The 20544-nt window shown below is 47.6% G+C and overlaps 1 protein-coding gene and 1 long non-coding RNA gene across 3 annotated transcripts in view; one reads left to right on the forward strand and one right to left on the reverse strand.

Moving 5' to 3' along the window:
• Positions 1–10081, forward strand: part of LOC136160226 (uncharacterized) — a 54398-nt gene extending 44317 nt beyond the window's left edge. For both annotated transcript variants that reach the window (XR_010661583.1, XR_010661582.1), the window contains exon 4: positions 9961–10081. This is a non-coding gene — a long non-coding RNA (uncharacterized lncRNA). The remainder of the gene's footprint in view (positions 1–9960) is intronic.
• The window catches only part of NINJ2 (ninjurin 2), a 74247-nt gene that overhangs the window by 52186 nt on the left and 1517 nt on the right, over positions 1–20544 (reverse strand). The gene's annotated exons all lie outside the window — the stretch shown is intronic.

The following is a 20544-nucleotide window of genomic DNA, read 5'->3' on the forward strand; positions in this document are numbered from 1 at the left end:
ACATTCCTTTGCCTGGTTATTTAAAATCCTACATAACTTAGCGCGCCACCCCCGCCGCAGCCATCCACTTGAGCTCTCTCCTACATACCTGCCCATCTAGTCCAGCTGCCTTCCTCACGTCTCCAGAGGGCTCACTCCTTCCTGCCTTTGTGTTTCAATACCCAATATCCTTCACTTTCAACCTCGAATCTTTTTTTTTCCAAATAACTTTTCACTTTTATACAATTTTAAAAGGTTACTTTCCATTTACACTTATGACAAAATGTTGGCTATATTCCCCATGTTGTACAATACATTCTTGAACCTATTGTACACCCAGTAGTTTGTACCGATCACTCCCTCACCCTATGTTGTCCCTCCTCCACACTGGTAACCCCTAGGTTTTTCTCTACATCTGTGAGTCTGCTTCTTTGGTTATATTGGCCACTTTTCAACCCCCCCCCCTTTTTTTTTTTTAATTTTACTTATTTGTTTATTTTTGGCTGTGCTAGGTTTTTGTGGCTGTGAAGGCTTTTCTCCAGCTGGGGGGTGCAGGGGCTTGTCTCTAGTTGTGGTGATGGGCTTCTCACTGGTCTGGCTTCTCTTGTTGAGGAGCACAGGCTTCAGGGCAAATGGGCTTCAGTACTTGCAGTCGGGGCTCTAGAGCACAGGCTCAATAGTTGTGACACATGGGCTTTGTCGCTTTGTGGCATCTTCCCAACCCAGGGACTGAACCTGTGTCTCCTGCATTGGTAGGCAGATTCTTTACCACTGAGCCACCAGGGAAACCCTTAACCCTGAGTCTTAATTTACTTTTCCCCTTTGCCAATCCCCTGAAGACCCCACCTTTGGAGATTTTCCCAACTATTTCAATTTTCATCTCTCCCATCTCCAAGTATTCTTCAAGACACACACACACACACACACACACACATATACACACTGTGCCTCTCCAACTACACTGTAAGCTACCGCGAATATGAATTTAATGTTACAGTACTCCACACAAAGTAAATGATTGTTGGTTCATTGTCATCCTCCTACTTCTGTGAGTTAAAGGCTAAACACACATACACCACCAGTCCTGTCCCTGTTGTGTGGAATTTCAAAACAACATAACTTGAAGCATATTTGGGTCCTCTAAATTTGGTAACAGGACAAAAAAATGTAGAGAATGTTTGTGCCCAAGATAGTAAGTGGATGGATTCAGATAGTATAAACAGCTTGCTCAACACTGACAATTTGGATGCTTATCAAAAAATTGGGCACCTTGAGAATGTGGTACTCATGCTGGCATTCAAATCCAGGGCCCCCTAACATTAAATCCCTTTGAGGTTAAGACTTTTCCTCCTCATTCTCCTTCTTTTGGAGGGAGTGGATGCAAGTATTAGAAGGAGATTGGAAAAAACTATATATGTCTTAAAATAGAACAGAGCAAGCATATAGACCAGTGGAGTAGAGAGACAGAAATAATTTATTTTTGACAAAGGTTCTGAGACCATTCAATGGGGAGAGGGCAGTCTTTTCAGCAAACTGGAAAAAGTGGATATTCTCACATGTAAAAGAATGAAATTGGACCCTTTCCTTACACCACATACAAAAATTAACTCTGAATGAATCAAAGACCTAAACTTAAGCCATAACTATAAAACTCTTAGAAGAAAACGCAGAAGGAAATCTTTGTGACACTGGATGTGGCAATACTTTCCAAGACATGATACCAAAAACACAAACAAATAGGTAATAAAGAAAATAAGTAATTTCAACTCCATCAAAATTAAGAACTTTTATGCACTAAAGGACAAACAAAAACAAACAACCCGATTCAAAACTGGACAAATGACTTGAATAGGCATTTCTCCAAAAAAGATGCACAAATGGCCAATAAGCACATAAAAAGACATTCAAAATTATTAGTCATTAAGGAACTGCAGATGAAAATGGTAAAAAGATACCACCTCTTACCCATTAGGATGACTATTATAAAAAATGAAGACAAAAAAAGAACAAGGAGGTGGAGAAATCATGAAATCTCAAGCCTCAGGAGAATCGCAAAGTGGTAAGAATTTAAAATGATGCAGTTGCTGTGAAGAACAGTCAGGCAGTCCCTCCAGAAGATAAACAGAGTCACATACAATCCAGCAATTCCTTTCCCAGGTGGAATTTCAATCCCAACCCCAAAGGATTCAAAGCAGGGACTCAACAGATACTTCTGTCCCAGTGGTCATACCAACAATGTTTACAACAGCCAGAAGTTGGAGGCTACCCAAGTTGTCTGTCAACAGATGAATGGACAAACAAAATGTGGTCCATACATACAATGGAATATTACTCAGCCTTGAAAAGGAAGGGATTTCTGACTCATGCTACAACATTGAAAACATTATGCTAAGTGAAATGTCAGTCACAAAAGGACAAACATCGTATGATTCTACTTATGTGAGGGACCCTAGGAAAGGTAAAGTCATAGAGACAGAAAGTAGAATGACAGTTGCCAGGAGCTGGGAGTTAGTGTTGAATGGGTATGGAATTTCTGTTTGAGATGATGAAAGCCTTCTGGAAACAGAGTGGTGATGGTTGTGCCCTGTTATTAATGTATTTAATGCCGCTGAATTGACACTTCAGCATGGTTAAAATGGTAAATTATGTGGTATAGATGTTTAAGAAAAAGAAATAGAATATAAATTCTATCATGAGGAAACAATCAGACAAATTCAGACTGGGGGTCATTCACCAGAGTGACTCTTCAAAAATGTCAAGATGATGGAAGGGAAACAAAGGGGAGTTGGGTCCTGTTACAGATGGAAGGAGATGTAAGAGACAGGACACCCAGATGCAATGACTAGTCCTTGATTATATATATAATGTTTATTTATTTATGTGGCTGTGCCTGGTCTTTTTTGCAGCATGTGGGATCTATTAATAGTTACCTGACCAGAGATGAACCCAGGCCAACTACATTGGCAGCCCGGAGTTGTAGCCACTGAACTACCAGTGAAGTCCTTCCTTGATTACATTTTAATTTACAAATAGAGGTCATTGTGTGGACAATTAGGAAAAGTGAATATGAGCTGTGTATCAATGTTGAATTTCTTTAGAATGAACGTGACACTGAGGCTGTGTAGGAGAATATTTATGAAAGCCGATCTATGTGAAGTGTTTAGGGATGGTATCTGCAGCTTACTTCCAACTGAGGGAGGAAATGTGTATCTATGGAAGGAGATAAAGTACTTATGACAGCATTGATGAATGCAGGTGAAGGGTTTAATGATATTATTGTACAAGCCTTTCCACTTTCCTGTACTGGAAAATTAAAAGTTAGAGGAAAAAGTGGTATAGTCATTCAGATGAGGGGGAAACGCTGACTCTCTGTGACCCTGGGGGGAAATGCTGACTCTCTGTGACCCAGAGAGCAGAATGTGGATGTTTGCCACATTGGGCCATCCTGTCTTACCTCGCTCTCTGGAGGAGCTGCTGTGAACTCTTTCTTTCTTTTTAACACTCACCTATCTATTTGGCTGTGCCACATCTTAGTTGCGGCATTCAGGATCTAGTTCCCTGCCCAGGGATCAAACCCCAGCCCCCTGCATTAGGAGCTCGGAGTCTTAGCCACTGGACCTCCAGGGAAGTCCCATGGTGTGAATTCTTTAGGAGGTGAGAACAGAGGCCTGGCCAGAGGCCCTCCACCCCCAGCAGCGTGGCTTCTCTGCCCCCCTCAGCAGTCCGTCCACACCGCCCACTTTGGTCACTTGAGGATCTACTGTGTTTTGCTCCTCTGCACATCGAAGTTGTAAGCTCCTGTGGCAGGACCACCTCTCTCTTTTCCTATAACCCTCCCTCCCCCAACACCCCTAACCCTAGGCTTTGCACAGAGCTAAATCCATATTAAGTGCCTAGTAAATATTTCTCTGTTCATAGACTATTGACTTTGTCAACACAGAGGCATGTGTGGAAGTGTAAGCGGTCAAGGCTGAGGTTAAAAGATTTACCGCCACTAAGGTATTAAAAGGCTGCTGGGTAGGGCCTTGCAGAAGGAATGTCAAGTGTAGGCTTTGACACCCCCTAATTCTCTGAGGCAGCCAAGTGTGACTGATTTAGGTAGTGACTTGAGCTCAGGGGTGGAGTAAAAGAAATACAACCTTGGCAAAAGCTTACGAGTACCTACGCACAGAATGTCCCCAGCCCGGTCTACGGCGCAGCTATTCTCACGACCCAGGAAGCAGGGCCAGACAGAGGACAGCGGGCCACTCGTCCTGGCTCCTGGAACAGACTTGCTGTGCTTGGAGGGGTCTGCACCCCCTGGGATTCAGGCAGAGCTGCACGGGCCCCCAGCAGAAGGTGGGGGGGAGGACAATCCCCAGCAGCACATTGGCAGGAAAGGGCTGCCCACGCCTTCGAGCTGCAGGAGCCCCCAGGCCTGCTGCATTCCACCTCCAGCTGGGACACCAGTGCTGCTGTGTCGCAGCTTGTAAGGGAGTGCAGGCGTGTCCTTCCTGTCCTGAGTAATCTTTCAGTGAGGCTGGAAGAACTAATGGGTAAATTTCCTCTCTGTCCCTCCCAGTCAGGGCTTCCAGGAGGCAGGCCCTCAGCTGCATCGTTACAATCTGTTGTTATTCCTATTAAATCACTAGCATGGACACTTAAATTTTAAATTCAGTTGAATATTTTATTACATGCCTTCTTGTATTGGTCTCTGATTATTTCATCCAAGTCCTGGGTTCCCCCACAGAATTACCAGCTTCTTGGGGAATATGCTCTGTGTGACTTTGCCACCTACGCCTCCTCTCACATCCCGTATGGACACAGTAAATATTAGGGGCCCAATAAATACATGAGAATGGATAAATAATCTATTTGTATATCCATATTGTGTAATACTGTGCAGCACTTCAAAAGAATGAGATGGTCCTACACATTCTGATACAGAAAGATTTCCAATTCATATGTCAGAAGAAAAATGAAAAACAATCCGGCCTTTATGGGGGCTCCCCTGGTGGTCCAGTGGTTTGAGAATCTGCCTTGCAGTACAGGGGTCACCGGTTCAATCTCTGGTCTGGGAGGATCCCACATGCTGAGGGGCAACTGAACCTCTGCATCACCACGACCAAGTCTAAGCACTTGTGACTGCTGAAGCCTGTGTGTCCTAGAGCCTGTGCTCTGCAACAGGAGAAGCCACCCTAAGTAAGGAGAAGCCCCCATAAGTAAGGAGAAGCCCCTGCACCCCTACTAGAGAGTAGCCCCCCACTTGCCACAACTAGAGAAAAGCCCTTGCACAGCAATGAAGACCCCGTGCAGCCAAAAATAAAAATTAAAAAAAAAAAAAGAAAGAAACCCTTTATATATTATAGAAAGGACTAACAGAAGAAATAAGGGCTTGGTCCAAATATCTGTTTATTTCCTTTCTCACGTACACCCCCAGTCACAGACATTGTTATAACTAGTGTAGAACATAGTTATTTCCTGGATTTTCCTTTTGAAAAGAAATTGTTGTTAATGTTAAATAAAAAAATATGTGTAAGGTAGCTAGCAGAGGACTTGTCACGATAATGGTCACACTCATAGAGCACTTACATGGGGCAGGCATTTCTTAGTGTTTCACCAGAATTAATTCATTTCACCCCCATAACAATCCTATAAGAAACTGAGGCACAGAGAGGTTAAGTAATTTGCCTTAGGTTAGACAGCACAGCAAGGAAATGGAAGACCCAGGATCAAGTCCAAGCCTTCCAGAGCCAGAGCCTGCTTTCTTGACCACTGTGCTGAACATGTTAAAATGTGTGCCCCTTCCTCACTCTTTCCCTTCCTTCTCCTTCATATACTCAGTGATGGCACTCAAAACACTGTGTGACAATTAACTGAAAAGAAGAATCCTGTTTCCCACCCTAACCTGTGGCTTCATCTGTGTATTTAAAGGTGTGAGGTACCCATAAGGAGCTCCTGGTACCTTCTGGAAACTGTGTGTGGGTGGTTACTGAGAGAACATGACCATCTACCACGATTGTGTTTGTTGTTTAGTTGCTAAATCGCATCTGACTCTTTGTGACCCCATGGACCCCGCCAGGCTCCTCTATCCATGGGATTTCCCAGGCAAGAATACTGGAGTGGGTTGCTCTTTCCTTCCTCAGGGGATCTTTCCGATCCAGGAAACAAACCTGAGTCTCTTACGTCTCCAAGTTGGCAGGCGGATTCTTCATCACTAGTACTATCTGGGAAGTATGATTGTGTTTGCGTGTGTGGTGTACACAGATTCTCTAGCAAGTGCCTCCTGAGGACGACTTTAACCTCAACTGTGGGTTCTAAAGGGGCTTCTCTGGTGGCTCAGACAGTAGAGAATCTGCCTGCAATGAAGAGACCTAGGGTTATATTAAGTAGAATCTCGGCTTAGCAGACAAGGTTGATGATTATGGGTATAATGAACCCTACCTGATGGAAGTGGGGGGGTAGACTGGACAACTTTTTGAGGATGGTAGGTAGGTAGGTGGATGGTTCTGGGCTCTTCCAAGCCCTGAGGCATGACAACCAACACCACCTGCAAGTGAATCAGGGGACTTTGCCCCAGGCTCAGGCCCCCGGGAGCCTGCATTATGTGCTGTTTCACGTTAAACTCAAATGCCTCAAATTTGCCAGATCTATCATCACAACAACATGTAGCCCCAGCTCATACATGGAATGTTTGCTCTCTGGCAGCCAAATGCATTGGAACAGGCAGGGGTGATCTCATAAGGCAGGGAAGCTGAGCAGTCAGTCAGATGATTCACACATTATTGAGATGGAGGAGGCGAGCATCATTTAATGAAAATATCTGGGCGCTGCAGAATCAGGAGTCTCCAGATGTGTGGCAGCTTAGGAACCATCTTATCTGAAGTCTTTTTACAAATGTGGAAACTGAAGCTTTACAAAAGGGTAGGGATTAGCTTCCCACCTGAGAAAAGTTAAACTGTTGTTGGTTTTTTTTTTGGATACAATACCCCTGGACCCCAGCACTATGGGCTCATATCTCCCCCTCTCTGGCTCCAGGGCCTTCAACTACGGTCATCAATTCATCTCAGGTGCCTGATAACTTTTTTGTTCCTCCTTGCCTTTTAACGGTGTTTTTACCTTTTGAATACTCTGTTCATATCATTTTACTCATATGTAGAAGGGGAATCACCCCCCACCCCACCCTCTCTGTAGCTCTGAAGTTGCAGATGCCCCCACCCATCCCTGCTAGATGGAGGGCTGGAGGTTGAACATGAGATAAGAAGGGATCTGCATAAGTTGTTTGCATCCCCTTTGTCTAGGGATCTGAAGGTATGGGTCCTCCAGGTGGTTTTCAGGCTTCTCTCTTATGTAGTTATGTTTACAAGGTGGAATTACTTGGTGATTTGCTTGTACTACTTTTAAATAGAAAAGACCAGCCATGGCCTTACAGATGTCCCATCAAAACACAAAAATCCTGTCTTCCCGGTGTACAGCGTTTCTGACTTTTAAAGCTGCCACTTTCTCACACTTTTCTGCCTTCCCACTGGGAAGAGGTTTCTCCAGGGGACATGAGATGTGTCTACTACAAGGGGACAAGGAGAGGACCTAGGACCCGGCTGTCTTTCTCAGGCACTCTGAGCACTGGAGGGTGACTGTGTCTAAGCCTCGCTTTCTCCTCCTCTGGGTTCCCGACCTTTATGCCTGATTTGCAGATGAGCTTCAGTGGGAGAGGCCTTGGACACATGCGGGGCCTTACCTTTCTCTGCTGGGTCAGGGGGCAGGAAGGGGCATGAGGCTGGGGGGAGGAACGTGCCTTAAGCCAGGATGCTCCTCACAGAAGCCAGGAAAGAATTCCAGATCACTCACTTTGATTAGATCCCTGTGCTGAAGAAAACAGGCTCCAGGGGAAATCTTTGCCAACAACTCCCTAGAGCTAGGTTATTTCCTAGCCTGCCCGCCCCCCGCCAACGTCTCTGAAGACAGTGTGACTCGAGGGTAGAATCTGGCAAACCACAACCATTCTTCAGCAGGGTCCTGGCTTGGCCTCACCCAGAGGGAGGGCAGTGCAGGGGAAAAGTGCGCGGTGCTGCAGCCAGCCAGCCAAGGAGGTGAACCTCAGCTGAACCACTTCCGAGCTGTGACATTCAGCAAATTAAGTTCCCTGAACTGCATGTTTTCTCACCTGTAATGGGAGGGGGGGGTAAGGATATCCGCACCGTTGCCCTAAAAAAATCAGCACCCCCCCCCCCCAAAAAAAAAGACGCAAACAAGACGCAAATGGTCTGTTTGACATAAAGCAAGTTCTCTGAAAGCGGCGTCTGTGGTCACTGGTGAGCTAAGGGAAGCCTAGGGAAACTCAGCAGGAAGCCAAGGCCGCGGGGCGGAGAAGGAACCGAAATAGCCCCAGCGGTTCCACGGTCAGCGCGTCCGCCCGCCCCAAGGGAAGAGGCCCTCTACCCTCGGGCTGGAGCCGCCGAGTGGGGAGGGGGTGTTTCGCTCTAGAAGAGGGTTAGGATTGGCCTCGGCCTTCAGCGGGGGAAGGAAGCGATAAAGCCACGTAACAAAAGCTCAAGGCCAAACCCACCGCCCGCCCAGCGCCGCACCGCGGCTTCCTCCCGAAGCTCAACCGAGTCAGCTGACCTCGCTGTCACGATGCTGGGCCCTGCAGTGGTCCAGCGGTCTCCTCTCAGCCAATCGGCGGCGGTCCAGCCTCCTCTCAGCCAATCGGCGGTGGCTCTACTCCTCTCAGCCAATCTGGCCCTGCGCGCTGGCCTCTCGTGGCGCTTGGGGCGGGAAAGGCCCTCTGTAGTGCATTGCTTGTAAAGGAGGCGGTCGGGTCCGTGTAAAGAATATTGCTGTTTCCCCAGGGCCTCTGCCAGAGTCCGCACTGGTCCTAGTCTGCTCTGGAGCCCTCAGAACATTCGTTAGGGACTGCCAGGCATGGGAAACATCGCCCATTCTCCTCTCTCCAGAATCAGCCAGCCACCAGAGACCCTGGCTGGCCCTAGCTGACCGCCCCGCATCTTGCTAGCTGACAGCCTCTCAGCCCCGCAGCCTGGACTGGGGTGGGGGTGGCGTGGTCTTTGCAAGTACACATCGGAAGAAATGCTTGTAGCCAGCCCTGAGGTCCAGCCCGCGCGGGCCCAGATGATGCGCGGGCCCGAGCCGAACTCGGGAACCTTGGCCTCTGTCTTGCTGTGTGTCCTGGGAGTGGACCTCTGAGCCTTCACTTTATCCCGACAGGAATGCTGTAGGGGCGGATATTGTTTTCGTCCTGCAATTGAGAAACCCCAGCTGCCCAGAACAACAGTTTTACTACTGAGGGTTGGTTTGCAAAGAAGCCAGAATTAATTCTAAGTGACTGGGCTTCATACCGGCACACCCCGTAGGGTTCAGACTCAAACCCCCAGGGCTCCCTTGTTTGCATGGGGGAGCAAACCGCAAAGCCAGTGGATCTAGATCTACACATTATGTCTTTTGGCTTCTGAGGTGGAGCAGTGGTAAAGAATTCACCTGCCAAGTAGGAGATGACTCTTTGATCTCTGGGTTGGGAAGATCCCCTGGAGAAGGAAATGACAACCCACTCCAGTATTCTTGATTGAGAAATCCAACGGACAGAGGAGTCTGGTGGGCTACAGTACGTGGGGTTGGAAAAGAGTTGGACATGACTGAGCACGCGTACACACACACACACACACACACACACACACACACACACACACACACACACACAATAGGGCTTTGCTCCTTGGAGCAAAGTTGAAGGTCTTTAAAGCTCCTCTCACACTGTGGGAGCAGTCAGTCCACTGTTTAAGTGGGGACCACATTGCCAGTTTTGGGGAGAACCCTGAGTTACTAGCTCATCTTTCAGCTCTTAGATTAAGTAGAACTTTCCTTGACTCTCCCCTCAACCCCCACCGGCCTGCCCCTGGATCAGCTGCATCCTGGAGCGCCTTGGTAGCCCTTTTCACCCCAGCTGCTGCCCTGCTGCAGCTGCCTCTATCCTTGTGTCTCTTGCAGATGGAGGGAAGCTGCCTGAGACCAGGAAGTACCCCTTGATGGCAGCCTCAGTGTTTAGCTGGGATGCACCGGGGAAGTCAGTGTTCCCCAGGAACTCCATTTGAGAACCACTGAACTAGAGCTTGGAAGTTAAAAGTAAGTCAAACAGGGAAACTGGAGACAACCGTAAAAGCTTGACTACTTTAGTAGTCATGATGATAGTGATCAACACAGTTGTCACTGAGTGTTTATCATGTAACAGGTGTTGTGGTCAGTGCTTTAGCTCAGGGCTCCACAAACAAATGGCATTTGAATCTCAGGGGGATCTTGTTCCGATTCAGTCCATCGGGGTGGGGCCTGAGATTTCTAACAAGCTTCCAGGTGATGATTCGTGAATCTCATTATTATGTATGAACCTGTCCTCTTAAAAGCCCCATGAGGTGGGTGTCACTATAATTCCTGTTTTACATACAAGGAAACTGAGAGGTTAAGTATCTGTGAACTTGGGTCAAAATAAATAAACTACAGAGCAGTGTGGCAGGGGACAATGGTGTGAGCATTTACAGCTATAGAAGGAAAAACAAAAGCAGAGGAAACAGTCTTTACAAAGGCCTGGTATGTGGGGAGGGGGGGGGGCATGGCCCCAGCGCTGCACAGACCACTCCTTCACCCCTTAGGCATCATGTGGACTATACTAGCCTGCCAGTGCAGGAGCCAAAGGAGATGAGGGTTCGATCTCTGGGTCAGGAAGATCCCCTGGAGAAGGGAATGGCAACCCACTGCAGTATTCTTGCCTGGAGAATCCCATGGACAGAGGAGCCTGGCGGGTTACAGTCCTTGGAGTCGCAGTCAAGAGGTGACCAGCATGCACGTGTAGTAATTAAGTGCTTTCCAAAGACCCCAAATATTTGAGGCATGAAAAAAATGTATTAGCACCTGTGTATGAAAACTGAGTATTTTAATTAATTTTTCAACGTTCAAATGATTAAAAAACCTTTCAAGATTTTTTTTTACATGAAAGCATTTGTATTTAGTGAATGGTATGGGTATATTTTCGTACATTTGATAAAAAACAGGATAGGGCTGCCCCCCTGGCCTAGGACCTACTGAGGATAGGTCAGGCCTTGGCCGCACTGGGTCTGGATGAGATCCTGAGGGCAGCCGGGAACCACGGCTAGAAGCAGGACAGTGTTCTCTGTGGCTGCAGTGAGAAGAAAGGGCTGGAGGGGGGCCAGACTGGAGGCCCGGCGACTTGAGAGCAGATAGTCACTTACAGCCTCCAGAAGGCAAGAGGATAAAGCCACAGCATTATACAAGCCAATTAGTCTTTGATTCCTCCAGCCCCAGTCTGACTCAGCATTCTAAATTTACTTAAGATTTGGGCACATGGGTTTTGCAAACCCTTTCTCATTAAGGCCAGTGATATTCCAGTGGGGGTTGGGGTGGGATTTGAGAGCACATGTCTGGAGCGGACAGTCAGGAAAGTGAACCTCAGCTCTGCTCCTGGCTGTGTGACTTTGCATAAATGATTTAAATTCTTTGAGCCTCAGATTCCTTGCCGGGTCGCTGTTATCCGTGGGTGCTGTTGTTCTGAGACCCAAGTCGAGTTTTCTTTAGGAAGGAACTGAGGGTGGGGTACATAATTTCTCTTTTCATCATCTTCCGAAGTAGAAATTATTATCCCTGTTTTGCAGATGAGGATATGGGTTCAGAGGTGAGATACCTCAGGTCAGTGCTCTCGGGGCAGTGTGTTGGAGAGCCTGCAGGAGTTGGCAGTTTTCTGTGTGATTTCCCTTGGGTCTGTGCACTCCCTCGACTGCTCCAGCCCCTCCTTCTGGCCCCATATCTCTTCCACTTAGTCAGGCTGTGACTCGGCCCAATGGCCAGGAGCCACAGATGAGCACTGTCCTTGGGAGCCACAAGCCTCCATCCCCCTTCTTACCAGCCTTGCCTGACCTCCCTAACACCTTACAGGTCTAGCATTCATCGCTCAGTCATGTCCAATTCTTTTGCGACCCCATGCACTCTATCCTGCATGCCAGGCTCCTCTATCCACGGGATTTCCCAGGCAAGAATACTGGAGTGGATTGCCATTCCCTTCTCCAGGGGTCTTCCCGACCCAGGGATCGAACCCACGTCTCCCACATTGCAGGCAGATTCATTACCATCTGAGCCACCAGGGAAGCCCCCTTACAGTGTCTGGATTTCCCTTATTAGAGAACTCGTCTTTTTGACACTCAGACAGCCCTGCCCTGGACTGGGATGCTGTCCAGGGTCCCTCCCTAAAGGGTGTAGGTAAGTAGGTCACATTGGGGTGGCGGGGGAGGATGCTGACTCCTTACAGGAGGAGGAAAAATACTGCAGGTCCCTCCCATGGAGGTTGGAAAAGGCAGCAACAGGGCTCCCCTCCACCCTGTCTCTCCATCCCTCAGCCTCTCTTTCCCTCTGTCCCTCACAAGAATGGTCTCCTGCAGGCTGCTATTACTGTGAAATGCCTGTGGGGACAGCACGGGCAATCCTGGACTCCTGAGGTCTGAGGACACAAGTGGACACTGTATTGAACTGAAGCTTGTCCACCCTCTGCTCTCCTTCCCCACCCCCACCCCCGCCTCCTCTTCACTCCTTCCTACCCCCACAACCGCCAGATCCTGGAGAGGAGAAAGCTCAGCTTTCACGGAGAGTCCAAAGCTTCTGCTCCTTGAGCCCCATAGCCCCTGGAGGCCCATGGGACTGGGAGGGCACTGACTGTCTGGCCAGTGATTGCCTGGAGCTACTGCCAGAATCCGGTTCACAGAGACTGTTGTGGCAACAGAGCGATCATGGGTTTAGCAAGATCTCTGTTCCCCACTCCCAGCCCTCACCCTGTTGAAAACCGTTCACAGCAAGGGGTGTGGATGAGCATTCAATTGTGTGGATTTCTGTGAAAACCAGAGAGGCAGAGACAGGGAGTGGCCTGAAGGTCCACGGCTGCCAGCCCCGCCCTGCCCTGGCACCCCTAGGGACTGAGCCCTGTCTGAATCATAACACGGGGCGGCCACATTTCTAGGAAACTGCAGCTGAAGGAGAAAGTTCCCAGTTGTGTGCCTGAGACTAGCTAGCTGCGTGCGGAGGACTGAGGACCTGTGTCCGGGCAGCCTTCAGGTCCCTGGACTTGCTGCCCAGGCAAGCACACAGAACAAAGACCGAAGCCTGACCCCGCACCTGGGGCGGGGAGCTCCCCCCGGTTCCTGGATGGGGGCTGTGGAAACAGGGAGTTCACCTCGGCCAGGCCCACGGGTTTTCCATTTTCCTGGCGTGGGGCCTGGCAAGCGCCCAGCTCTGAGGCTGGCTGTCCAGGACACTGCAGCCCTTTTGCAGAGACACTCCATGTTGCATGACCTCATCTGGCTGCCCTTCCTCCTCCTGTCCCCAAGACCCTGGGCTTTTTTTTCCCCACCCCAAGAGAAAGCAAGCGCCCCCCAACTCAGGGCCATGCGGATTGCCCTGTGGGAAGTCCCTACTCTTGCCCGGAGTTGCCCTCTTGGTGTGAGAGGCAGGGCTGGGTGACAGAAGAGAGACATGCATCTTCACAGTGTCTTCACGCTTAATCTTCCCAGTGGGGTGGGCCTGCCTGACACCTCCCGGACTGCAGTACCCCGATGCGTCTCTCATCAGAGTGGGTGTGAACCCCCCAGCAGTAACAGTGCAGTGGTATCCGCCTCAAAATAAGAAGGTTGGACTGGGGGGCTGAGGCCTTTGTGCTCTCAGAAGGTTCGGAAGGCGACTGACAGCCCCCTTCCCTGGCGTCTGCTCCAGCCTGGGCCCTGGCCTTGCCCCCAACCCTTCTGGACCCTGGGTGGGCTGCTCCCTGCAGGTCTGGTGCAAGAGCTCCTTCATGGATCTAGGAGTACCTTGGAGAAAAGAGGCCAGTCTTGGAGCCTCCATGCCACCTCCCCACATGCCCCCCCCCAAGCCACCCCACCTCCCGTCTCCCAACATCAATCAGCCATGTCTGTAAACAGTGGCTCTGAAACTTCACGTCCATCAGAATCACCAGGGAATGTGCTACGATACAGATTACTGGGCCTCATGCCCAGGGCTTCTGATCCTGTAAATATGGAGGTGTTCAGTTGTTAAGTCTTGTCCCTATTCTTTGTGACCCTCTGGACTGCAGCACACCAGGCTCCTCTGTCCTCCACTATCTCCTGGAGTTTGCTCAAACTCATGTCCATTAAGTTGGTGATGCCATCCAACCATCTCATCCTCTGTTGCCCTCTTCTCCTGTGTTCACTCTTTCCCAGCATCAGGGTCTTTTCCAGAGTCAATTCTACCCATCAGGTAGCCAGAGTTTTGGAGCTTCAGCTTCAGCATCAGTCCTTCCAATGTATATTCAGGGTTGATTTCCTTTAGGATTGACTGATTTGATCTCCTTGCAGTCCAAGGGACTCTCAAGAGTCTTCTCCAGTACTACAATTAAAAGGAGCTCAGCCTTCTCTATGGTCCAGCTCTCACATCCATACATGACCACTGGAAAAACCATAGCTTTGACCAGATGGTCTGGAGTAGGGACTGTGAATTTGCATTTCTAACAAGCTTCCAAGTGACCGGAGGCAGCTGCCCCAGGACTGCATCTCAAAACCACTGAGCCGGAGCAGGGCAGAAAGAAAACCTGGGTTTGAGCCCTGACCCCGCCACCCTCCTGCCCTGATGCGGTGTTTGGACTCCCTGAGCTTCAGCTTGTCCCCTGTTAAAGGCGGAGTCATGGTTGATGGGTGGGTGGGAGGTGGGTGGGAGGATTATTTGCTTCGTGTTTTTAAAGGACCCTTTCACTGTGCCTGCAAATTGAATATGTGGTTAGTCAGCAGACACCGTATTTACTGAAGCGTTGTCTGCTGTCCATCGGATACTTGGCTCAATGGGGGACTGATGTGGACAGACTGTGTGCGTGAGGATTCTAAGGTCCAGCTGAATATCACATGTCTCTGGACCTCAGTTTTTTTCCTCTATAAACAAGGGCTTCATTCTGCTAGGTCTGCTAGGTCTGCCCTATTTCAATGCAGGTAGCCATTCCAAACTTGGCTCTGGGAGGAAGTTAGGTCTTAGGAGACACGGCCACGTTTTTCATCCTTGCTGACCCCTCTCCAGGGCCTCCATCTGAAAGCCCGGGTGCTTTTGCAGAGCTCAGAACATCATCTGTCACCAGAGTCACTGGTCAGTTTACCCCAGAGGAAGGTGGCATGGCCTTCAAGGTCCATCATGGTCTGGTTCCAGCCTACCTTTATAATCTTATTTCTCACTATCTTTTCTCCATTCACCATGTAGTCTAGACAAACTGGGCTACTTGTCCTTCCCCAAAGATGCCCCATGATGTCCTGCCTTTGTTCATACCGTCCTCACGGCTAGAATGTTCTCTGCTGCTCAGTCCTGTTCATGCTTCCGAGTCTACCCAGTGACTGTCCCCTCCAAGAAGGTATCCCAGATCTTTCTGTCATCTGTCTGTCTGTCTAGCTATCACCTCTGTATCCCTCTATGTAATACAGTGATTTTTGCTTTTTTCTGTGGATGATAGCAGACGTGTTGCTGGGGTCGTCAGGCATGAGATGTAATTCCATCAGGGATGCAGCCACCACCCCACCACCCCCCATTTATGTCTGATAGTGTTCCTCTGAAGGAGTTTAGTGGCCTGCAGGCCTGTCCCTGGACCTCACATTTCTGAAGTCTGTTCTCAGAACATTCTCAGATATGAAAAGCTAGAGTTGAGATATTTATACTACATAAAAATTTTTAAAAGTGGGACAACCACTTCAAAGGAGAAACCAACTAACACAAATTAGTCAGCTGTTTATTTCCATGGTAGTCAGAGATGGGAAATAAATATCCATGTATGTATGTATCTGCTGTGGCTCATGTTCACAAATCTCATTTGCATGTAGGCACAGCTACTTCTCTTATTTTTCTTTTTTAACTTGCAGGGTTTTTTTCCTACTCTAAATATAATATATGGGTTAGGAGAAAGTGTGTAAAGGAAATAAAAAGTAAAAATAAAAGCAAGAGAAGAAAATAAGTATTTATAAGTCAGAAGTAGCCAGTATTAACATTTTGATATATTTCTTGTGAATAGTTTTCCTGTACATATTTATCCTATATGATTTTTTCAAAGTCAATTGGGATAAATGTTCTGTATAAACATTCTCTATAAATTAATTTTTTGACTTAAAATATAGTTAGCGTTTTGCTGTTCTTCCTTTAAACTTTTTGTTTTATATTGGAGTGCATGCATGTTAAGTCACTTTATTTGTGTCCGACTCTTTGTGACTCTTTGGACTGTAGCCCACCAGACTCCTCCGTCCATGGGATTCTCCAGGCAAGAATGCTGGAGTGGGTGGCCATGCCCTCCTCCAGGGGATCTTCCCAACCCAGGGACTGAACCCATGTCCCTGTGACATTGGCAGGCAGGTTCTTTATCACTTAACTGCCACCTGAGAATTCCCATCCTGGAGTATAGTTGATTAGCAATGTTGTGATAATTTCAGGTGAACGGAAAAGGGACTTAGCCATACATATACACGTATCCATTCCCCTCCAAACCCCTCTCAAATTCAGGCTGGTATTTGTTGAAATATTCTTTCCAAACACTGAAAAAAAAAAATTCCATGATATCTATTTTTTAAAATTTATTTATTTTTAATTGAAGGATAATTGCTTTAAGAATTTTGTTGTTTTCTGTCAAACCTCAACATCCATGATATCTATTAACAGATGTGTCAAATTTTATTTTGGGCTTCCCTTGTGGCTCAACTGGTAAAGAATCTACCCATAATGCAGGTAACCTGGGTTCGATCCATGGGTTGGAAAGATCCCCTAGAGAAGAGAAAGGCTACCCACTCCAATATTCTGGCCTGGAGAAGTCCATGGACTGTTTAGTCCATGGGGTTGCAAAGAGTTGGACACTGAGTAACTTTCACTTTGACTTTTCACTTTTAAAATTTATTTAACCATTCCTTCATTGTTGGTTACTCCATTTTTTTATATTTCAGTGAACATGCTTGGACATCTGAACATGTGTCTGATTATTTTCTTAGGCTGATTCTAGAAGTGGGGTTACTGGCTTGTTTTTAAGCCTCTTGATATGTACAACCAAATTGTTTTCTGGATGTCGATTGCAAGATACTTGCCAAGCACTTTCTAGGCCTCCTCTTCATGAGTCACTTTTACCTCCACTCCCATTATATTCTGTCTCTTGCTGTACTACACTCCTTCTGTACTGAGTTTGCATTTGATATGTACCAGTCTTGAGGGCTTCCCTGATAGCTAAGTTGGTAAAGAATCCGCCTGCAATGCAGGAGACCCCCGTTCAATTCCTGGGTGGGGAAGATCTGCTGGAGAAGGGATAGGCTACCTACTCCAGTATTCTTGGGCTTTCCTTATGGCTCAGTTGGTAAAAAACCCGCCTGCAATGTGGGAGACCTGGGTTCAATTCCTGGGTTGGGAAGATCCCCTGGAGAAGGGAAAGGCTACCCGCTCCAGTATTCTGGCCTCGAGAATTCCATGGACTGTATACAGTCCACGGGGTCACAAACAGTCGGACACGACTGAGCAACTTTGGCGTTAGGAGACTGTCTCCTATCATCCTCCTGTCTCCTTCCACCTCCAGCACAGGTGGAAAAGAGGGGGCTGAGGACTGAATCCATTTAGGGGAATGTGCAGGCTGGAGAAGAGCTCAGTTTGGGAAGGAGAAGGGAGAGCATCTTGGTGTCCACACTCTGGGTGGGGACGCATCACTGGTTCAAAGCGAAGAAAGGGCTGGTCCTCAGCCGTTCATGCATCCAGACTCTGGGAGCCGGGGAAGATGGAAAATAAGTCAAGTCCAGAGCCTGGGAGGGGGCAGTTCCTGTGTGCCTGGATAGCAGTAGTCTGCCTTGAGGACCCGGTCACCCTTTCCCTTGCAGCTGGTCCACTGCAGCCATCCCATGCTCACGGTCCTGACTTCGGAAAGCACCTGCATTGCTGATTGCAGACGCTGAAATTTGTGATTTTTAGGTCAGCATTTCCCAAACTTTAGCTGTACTTTATTCAAGATTTTGGGTTTTAGCGAAAAGAAATCAGCAATACGCACAGTCACACACCCCCTGATTCATATCACCCGAGCCATCACACTTCTCTACAGTTAAAACGATGACTGAAACATTCAGGGTGTGCCCACGTCAGTCACAAGGTCTGCCTTAAAGCATATCATGTCACTTGCTTTAGCCTCATCTAAGCAGTAAAAATTTTGAAATCACAGGTTTGGTAGATTTGTTAGATCTTCTGTAACACACACTAAAACTATAACGAAAGCTGTGACTAAAGAAAATTGTCAGCCATTGCTAATACTTTTACTACCAACTGGTGGTAATTGGACCACATCTTTGGGAAACAACTGTTTTAACTAAACAGTTTCTTTATATTATAGTTGACTATGTGTATTTCCTTCACTTAATCATAAGCTTTCCAAAATCAGGTATCACGGTTTTTTTGGTGCTTTGAGTGTTGAGACTCAATAAATATTTTCCTTCCTTTGGTTTGGTTTGTTTTGGTGATGGGATATTGGTCAATAAGAGTTAATCTAGGTGCTTAACATAAGTGAAGCCTCCAAGGTCAAGATTATAAAGAGGAGAGCAACATTTATATGGTCAAGGAAGTTGCCCTGGGGCTTCTTTTGTGGTGCAGTGGATTAAGAATCCACCTTTCAATGCAAGGGCTACCAATTCGATCCCTGGTCCAGGAAGGTTCCACATGCCTCAGAGCAGCTCAGCCCATGCGCTGCATCTACTGAGCCTGCACTCTCTAGCCCGTGCTCCGCAACAAGAGAAGCCACCACAATGAGAAGCTCAAGCACCGCAACTAGAAAGTAGCCCCTGCTCACCGAAACTCAAGAAAGCCCATGTGCAGCCGCGTGCAGCCCACATCCAGTACAGCCAAAAATAAATATTAAGAAAAAAATAATAAATAAATATGAAAAAGAAAAGCTTCCCTGGGATTTCCCTGGTGGTCCAATGGTTAAGAATCGCCTTGAATGCAGGGCACTCAGGTTCAATACCTGGTTGGGGAACTCAGATCCCATGTGCCACGGGGCAACTAACGCCACACACCACAACTACTAAAGTCCACGTGCTGCAGTGAAAGATCCCACACGCCACAACTAAGACCCAATGCAGCCAAATAAATATGTAAATAAATATTAAAAAAATAAAAAGTAAATAAAATGGTAAGTCACCCTGGTTTAAATACTGTGTTGTCATAATTTGGACTGGAGTGATCAGGCTGGAAAACAGTAAGTCATTCACATTCTATCTGTCCTTCTTGGAATAAATAACACATCTACACATTTAAGAATTAGTCTTGGAGCAACATTTAGCTCATGGAGAAATTGAACCCACTATACTGACCTCATGAAATAAGAGGAATTTTCCATACCTTGAAAGCACGGAGTGCAGTATATGGCCATTGATCAGAAGACACGAGTTGGATGAATGGATAAAGTGCTGATCTACAGTCAACAGACCTTAACTACCCCTGGAAAAGCATCCTCAGACAGAGCAAGAACTGTTTACTCAGTACGTGACATGCCGTGGTCTTTATACGCATTGCTCCTCTAGATCCCATGAGGTAGCCGCATGGGAGGAGAGGGTAAAATTCTGCCAACAGGTGACAGAGGCCCCACCACTGCCTGCCACCTCAGATGGCTGAAGTTTCCTGAAAGATCCAAGACTTAGTGTGACCCAGAAGCCGGTCAGGAATTTGTGGAAACTAGTGGATAGCCTTCTGACCGGCCAAATAAACAAAGATGACCAAAGGGAAGTGTGACTAAGATTCCAGAATAAAAGAGTGTATTAAGAGAGGGAGAGAAGGGCACCCTTGTGTCAGTCACCTGCAAGAGGTGGAGACATTTGTCAGGGTCTGGCCACCCCTGCCTGCCCTGTAGCCCTATTTGCCTCTTTCTTTCTGAACCTCTCTCCCAAGTGTGGAGTCCTTAGCCTGTAACTTAGGATAGCTTAGCCCAGTCGCACATAAGAAATCTGTTCTTCAGAGACTCAAAATGAGCAATACTGCTTCCCCAGCTACTTAGGATCCAGTGGAGGTGAGAACCAGATGAAGTACAGAGAGAGTACACCCCTGGGTCAGAGACCTGCGTTGGAGCCCTGAGTCCTTTCACCTTAGAGTTGATCCCCTCTAACTCATGGTTCATTTAACAGGTATTTTCTCCTATCCAAGTTACTAACCAGACCCGACCCTGCTTAGCTTCTGAGATCAGATGAGATCGGGCATGTTCAGAGTTGTATGGCTGTAGACCATTTAACAGGTATTTTCTGAGCAAAGGCTATGTACCCAGTACAGCCCTGGGCACTAGGAAGCCAGCAGTGAATAAACAGGAGGTCCTGCTGGCCCAGACTTCACATCCTAATGAGAGTGATTAGGTTGAATAAGCAATAAACAGGCAGTGTAACTGCTTCCCTGGTGGCTTAGATGGTAAAGAATCTGCCTGCAATGCAAGGAGACCTGGGTTCAGTCTCTGCATCAAGAAGATCCCCTGGAGAAGGGAATGGCAACCACTCTGGTATTCTGCTTGGAGAATCCCATGGACAA

Source organism: Muntiacus reevesi, chromosome 1 (assembly GCF_963930625.1).
Source record: "Muntiacus reevesi chromosome 1, mMunRee1.1, whole genome shotgun sequence".
In the NCBI taxonomy this organism is placed as follows: domain Eukaryota; kingdom Metazoa; phylum Chordata; class Mammalia; order Artiodactyla; family Cervidae; genus Muntiacus; species Muntiacus reevesi.